This window comes from Oryx dammah, unplaced genomic scaffold, assembly GCF_014754425.2.
Source record: "Oryx dammah isolate SB20612 unplaced genomic scaffold, SCBI_Odam_1.1 HiC_scaffold_21, whole genome shotgun sequence".
Taxonomy (NCBI): domain Eukaryota; kingdom Metazoa; phylum Chordata; class Mammalia; order Artiodactyla; family Bovidae; genus Oryx; species Oryx dammah.
Window position 1 is genome coordinate 43,474,574 of NW_024070205.1, and position 6,119 is coordinate 43,480,692.

Sequence of the window (6,119 nt, forward strand, 5' to 3'; positions counted from 1 at the left end):
CCCTATTAGTCATTCTTGTTTTGCAGATGAAGAAACTATAGAGGTAAGCAGTTTGCTCACAGATTCTGAGATTTGTATGGTTGCAGAATTCTTTCTTTTAGTTTTATTTATTTATTTATTTATTTTTTGCGAAACCACTCAGATGGTGTCCTCTCCCTCTTACTCTCCCAAAAGAAGAGAAGAACGATCATCAATGGCCAATGGCAGCTGCAGAAGCAGCACCAAGGACCGGCTTCACGCTCAGGAGAGAACACTGCACCTCCTCCTCGTGGTTTCGGGTGCTCTACACGATCAGAGAAACTTCTCTAGTAACAAACTATAGAAATGATCCCTGAAAGTATAGTCTTTTTCTTTTAGTTTTACTATAAAGCCTACATACTTTGGTAGACATTTGTAATTCCATATGTGGGGAAACAGTATCTTTGATGTGTGTAAGAGCACTTGAGGAGTGGAGGACAAAGGCAAACATACAAGTGTGATGGAGAGTGGAGAATTGCTGTAGGAGTTCTTTTAAAGCTTCAGAAGACAGGGTTCTTAACAAGTGGATATTTGTACCTTAATCACTTGACCCTAAATTAGAAAACAGAATTATTCAATCCTTTTTCAGCTTATTACAGCACTTTGAGCATATACCAGGCAATTTAACTTTTCATTATAACTAGTCTTGTGTTGTTTAATGTTTATTTTTAATGATAAGAACCAATTTGACATTTAAGTATTCCACAACAGTTTTGCAAAACAGGCTGCTGAAATTTTCATAAGGATTGCAGTGAATCTGTGATTTGCTTTAGGTAGCATTGCCATCTTCATGAGACTGTGTGTGTGTGTGTGTTAGTTGCTTAGTTGTGTCTGACTGTTTGCAACCGCATAGACTGTGGCCCACCAGGCCCCTCCGTCCATGGGATTCTCCAGGCAAGAACACTGGAGTGGGTTGCCACTCCCTTCTCCAAAAGGAACTAGGGAAAGAAGGAAAGTGAAGTTGCTCAGTCGTGTCCGACTCTTTTTGACCCCATGGACTGTAGCCTACCAGGCTCCTCCATCCATGGAATTTTCCAGGCAAGAGTAGTGGAGTGGGTTGCCATTTCTTTCTCCATCATGAGACTGTCTTCTAACCCATAAACACAGGATGTCTTTTCATTTAGTGCAGCAATGTTTTATAGTTTTCAGTGGATAAGTCTTTCACCTGCTTTGTTAAATTTATTCATAGATATTTATTCTTTTGGATTCTATTGCAAATGGAATTTTCTTAATTTTCTTTATGTGTTCTATACTTGAAACACAAACAGATTTGTGTATATTGATGTTGTACCCTGAAACATGGCTGAATTTGTTTATTAGTACTAAATTTTTTGGTGAAAAACTTTTGAATTTTCTCTGTATAGGATAGATGGTGGTGGTGGTGTTTAGTTGCTAAGTCATGTCTGATTCTTGTGACCACATGGATGGTAGCCCGCTAGGCTCCTCTGTCCATGGAATTTCCCAGGCAAGAATACTGGAGTGTGTAGCCATTTACTTCTCCAGGGGATCTTCCTGCCCCAGGGACTGAACCCACATCTCTTGGATTGCATGCAGATTCTTTATGGCCAAGCCACCAGGGATGCCCATGTAGGCTAGATATCATCTGCAAATAGAGATAGTTTTAATTTTTCCTTTCCGAATGGGATGCCTTTATTTATCTTTCTTGACTGACTCCTCTGGCTAAAACTTCTAGTATAATGTAGAGTAGGAGTAGTGAAAGTGGACATAATTTTTTTCCCCATGTGTGTCTGTTAGTTGATCTTAAGGTAGCAGGGCTTCCATGGTGGCTCAGATGGTACAAAATCTGCCTGCAATGCAGGCGACTCGGGTTTAATCCCTGGGTCGGGAGGTTCCCCTGGAGAAGGGAGTGGCAACCCACTCCAGTATTCTTGGCTGGAGAATTCCATGGACAGAGGAGCCTGGCAGGGTATAGTCCATGGGGTTGCAGAGTCGGACATGACTGAGCGACTAACACTTTCACTTTCGTTAATGCAGCAAAGGAGACAAAAGTTCACAAACACTCCACATATTTCACAAGACTCATTGTGGGAAAAAAGTGACTAAGAAGGATCAGTAGTACCCTCAGGTCTTAGTAGATGCTTTCTTGGAGGAGGTGAACCTCTTATTCCTGGTGAAGGGGGTTCCTCATTCCTGGAGGGGGCATGCCTGTTGATATCTCTTGAGTAGGGGGAAGGAAGTGGTGGGCCCATGGTGGTCTCATACCAGGTGGAGGAGCCATAATTCCTGGAGGTGGGGTTGCTTGACCAACTGATGGCGGCAGGGGCAGTCCCCCATCCTCGTGGATACTACTTGGGGCTCCAGCAGTGCTGGCAGTAGCAGCACCTGCAGCAGCGGCTACTGTGCCTCTTCCCTGTGGGGTCACTACCTGTTGGGATGACCCCTCAATCCCTCAGACAGAGCCTGCTGTTCCAGCAGGGACCTAGGGAATTGGAACACCAGCTGAAACATCTCCGCTAACTGCCCTGCCAACCCCAGGGCCTCCTGCAGCTCCAGCAAGAGGTACCTGAGCAATGCCAGTATCTTTCCCTCCAGAGTCATGGAAACCAAGTTTCCCCACAGAGCAACACTTGACCCCAAACTCACTTTTTTCCGTGCTGTGGCTGTTTCACATCCTTTGGCTCAATCCTCCTGAACTCATCACAATCATAGAGGGTCAAGTTCGTATGTTTGTCAGAAGTCTTAAACGTACCAGTGAAGGTCCGGCCATCTTGCAGGATATATTCTGTCCCATGGTCAGTGTGCTGCCGCATCTTGCTGCTCCTTCCCACAGTCATGATTGCTAGTCCACCAACTCCAATGCCCATGGCAAAGGTTTGGGATCCTTAAGACCTAAGAGAAGGCAGTTTTATTTGATTGTTTCTTTTGGAATCAGCCACCCAGGTGTTCCAATATTGCTTTAACCATTGCTTGGTGTCTCAGCTGAGAATGCTTGTTTCAGTTCTGCCTGGAAATCAACCACAGGTACTTGTTGCTGCTGCTGCTGAGATTACCTCAGGTACAGGTGACACTCCTGGTTGCTCAGTGAGGCTGTCCTTCTATGTTTGACTTGGACTTCCACCTCCAGTGCTTGCTTTTCCATAGTCTGTCTCAGGTGTAAATGGTCCATGGCTTGCACCATCACACCACTGGCTGCTTCTCAGAACAGAACATCTCTGACTGCTACTCCACTCTGCCTGGGCATCCTTATCTTGTTCTTGATCTTAGGAGGAAAGCTTTTAGTCTTTTAGCCTTAAGTATGGTGTTAGCTGGGCCTTCCCAGGTGGCACTAGTGATAACCCGCCTGCCAGTACAGGAGTCATGAGATGCAGGTTTGATCCCTGGGTCAGGAAGATTCCCTGGAGGAAGGCATGGCAACCCACTCCAGTATTCTTGCCTGGAGAATCCCACAGAGGAGCCTGGTGGGCTACAGACCATCGGGTCATATAGAGTCGGACATGAAGCAACATAGCATGCATACATGCATGATGTTAGCTGTGGGTTTTCCATAAATGTCCTTTATAAAGTTGAGGTCAAGTCCTATTCTTATTCCTCTCTTGTACTTATTTCTATTCTTCTATTACTTTTTTTGAGTGCTTTTATCATGGGGTGGGCTTCCCTGGTGGCTCAGTGGGTAAAGCGTCTGCCTCCGATGCGGGAGACCCGGGTTCGATCCCTGGGTTGGGAAGATCCCCTGGAGAAGGAAATGGCACCCCACTCCAGTACTCTTGCCTGGAAAATCCCATGGACTGAGAAGCCTGGTAGGCTACAATCCGTGGGGTCGCAAAGAGTCGGACACGACTGAGCGACTTCACTTCACTTCATCATGAAAGTGTGTTGGATTTTATTAAATGCTTTTTGTGTCAAGTGAAATGATAATGGGCTTTTTCTCCTTTGTTCTATTCATGACTTTCTTAATATTGAAGCACCCTTCCATTCCTGAGACAAATACCTCTTGGTGGTATATAAATCCCCTTTTCTATGATATTCCATTTGGTTTGCTAGTACTTTGTGAGGATTTTTCATCTGTATTTTTAAGAGGATTTTTTTTTTTTAAATATTCTTTTCTTGGAGGATCTTTGTCTGGCTTTGGTATCAAGGTAATGCTGGCCTCATAGAATGAAGTGTTCCCTCTGCTTTTATTTTCTTGGGAGGATTGCTATTAACTGTTTAAATTTTTGGCAGAAGTCACCAGTGAAACTATCTGGCCCTGGACTTTTCTTTGTTGGGAGTTTTTTGTTTCTTAGTACAGTTTGATTTTTAGAGCACTTTTAGGTTTATAGAGAAACTGAGCAAAAAGTACAGAGTTCCCATGTAACTCCTGCTTCCTCCCTCCTTAAAATCTCCCCTATCATCATCTCCCACAAGGTGGTTCATTTGTTGCAATTAATGAACCTAAATTTACACATCATCATCATCCAACATCTGTAGCTCTTGGTGTTGGGAGGTTTTTGATTACTGATGTAATCTCTCATTATAAGCCTTTTTCCTGGTGACTCAGATGGTAAAGAATCCACCTGCAATGCAGAAGACCTGGGTTCAATGCCTGGGTTGGGAAGATCCCCTGGAGGAGGGCATGGCAACCCACTCGTTTTCTTGCCTGCAGAATCCCCACAGACTGAGGAGCCTGGCGGGTTACGGTCCATAGAATCCCAAAGAGTTGGATACAACTGAGCGACCAAGCACACTCATACATAAACCTTTTCACATTTTCCATTTCTCCTTGAGTCAGTTTTGGTAAATTGTGTTTCTAGGAATTTGTCTATTTCATCCAGGTTATTTGTTGGTATATAATTATTCCTTTATTTAAATGAGATTGCTAATGTCCCCCCACTCATTTCTGAGTTTAGGTATTTGCAACTTTTTTTGTCACTCTGGTTATAGGTTTGCCAATTTTGTGGATCTTTTCACAGAACCCGCTTTTGATTTTCATTCTCTATTTTTCTATTTTCTCTCCACTCTAATTTCAATTGTCTTCCTTCTGCTAGCTTTGGGTTGTTTGCTTTTCTTTTCTAGTTCCTTCAGGTATAGTATTTAGGTTGTTAATATGAAGTCTGTTTTTTTTTTCTTTCTTGTTTAGCTCGATTAACTGTTATCGAGCTATTGTTAGTATTACTGACACTCTTTAACCAACAGTTGCAAAGTGTGCCACTAGTTTGTGGTTATAAGAGTGAATGTATAGAATTTTTTTTATTGTGGTAAAATATATATAACCTAAGATTTATCATTTTGACCATTTTAAAAAATGTGTAATTGTGTCATTAAGTACATTCATGTTTTTCAACCATTACCCCTTTGTCTTTATGATTTTTCATCCTCCCAAACTGAAACTCTGTACCTAAACAAAAACTCTCCATTCTGCTTTCCCTTAACCCCAGGTAACCACTATTCTACTTGTTATTTCTATTAATCACTTCAGGTACCTCATATAAGTAGAATCATACATTATTTGTCCTTCTGTGTCGGATCTCAATATGGAGTTTTAAAGGTTCATCTATGCTGTAGCATCAGAATTTACTCCTTCTAAGCTGAATAATATTCCACTGCATGTATATACAACATTTTGTTTATGTATTCATCCATCAAAGGACACGTGTTACTATTTTTTGGCTATTGTGAATAATGCTGCTATGAACATTGGTATACAAATGTCCCTTTGAGTCCCTGCTTTCAATTCTTCTGGGTATCTACCTCAAGGTGGAATTCCTGGATCATATGGCAGTTGTATGCACACCCACCAGCAATGCACAAGGGTTCCAGTTTCTCCACATCTTTGCCAGTACTTGTTATTTTGCTTTGTTGGTAGTAGCCATTCTGGGTGTGAAGTGACAGCAATTTGAATTTACTTAATAATTAGTGATGCTGATCATCTTTTGATGTCCTTATTGGCCATTTGTATATCTCTTTTGGAGAAATGTCTATTATTTTGCCCATTTTTTTTAAACTGGATTTTTTTTTTTTCGGTTGTTGATTTGCAGCCCTTCATTTATTCTCATCAGTAGACCCTTGATACATGACTTGTGAATATTTTCCTTCATTTTTCAGGATGCCTTTTCATTTTGTTGAGTGTTTCTTTTGCTATGCAGAAAGTTTTAATTTTGATG

General features: G+C 41.9%; 2 non-coding genes and 2 pseudogenes across 2 annotated transcripts; 1 reads left to right on the plus strand and 3 right to left on the minus strand.

Annotated features, from left to right (window-relative positions):
• Nucleotides 1-133: 133 nt before the first annotated feature.
• LOC120880697 lies at nt 134-347 on the minus strand. Its single transcript, XR_005725099.1, has one exon. It is a non-coding gene; the product is annotated as a small nucleolar RNA U3 (small nucleolar RNA).
• Nucleotides 348-2,078: 1,731 nt separating this feature from the next.
• On the minus strand, nt 2,079-2,863 carry LOC120879850 (annotated as a pseudogene).
• A 72-nt stretch (nt 2,864-2,935) lies between these two features.
• LOC120880277 lies at nt 2,936-3,157 on the minus strand (annotated as a pseudogene).
• A 474-nt stretch (nt 3,158-3,631) lies between these two features.
• TRNAR-CCG lies at nt 3,632-3,703 on the plus strand. The gene has a single exon. It is a non-coding gene; the product is annotated as a tRNA-Arg (tRNA).
• Nucleotides 3,704-6,119: the final 2,416 nt, after the last annotated feature.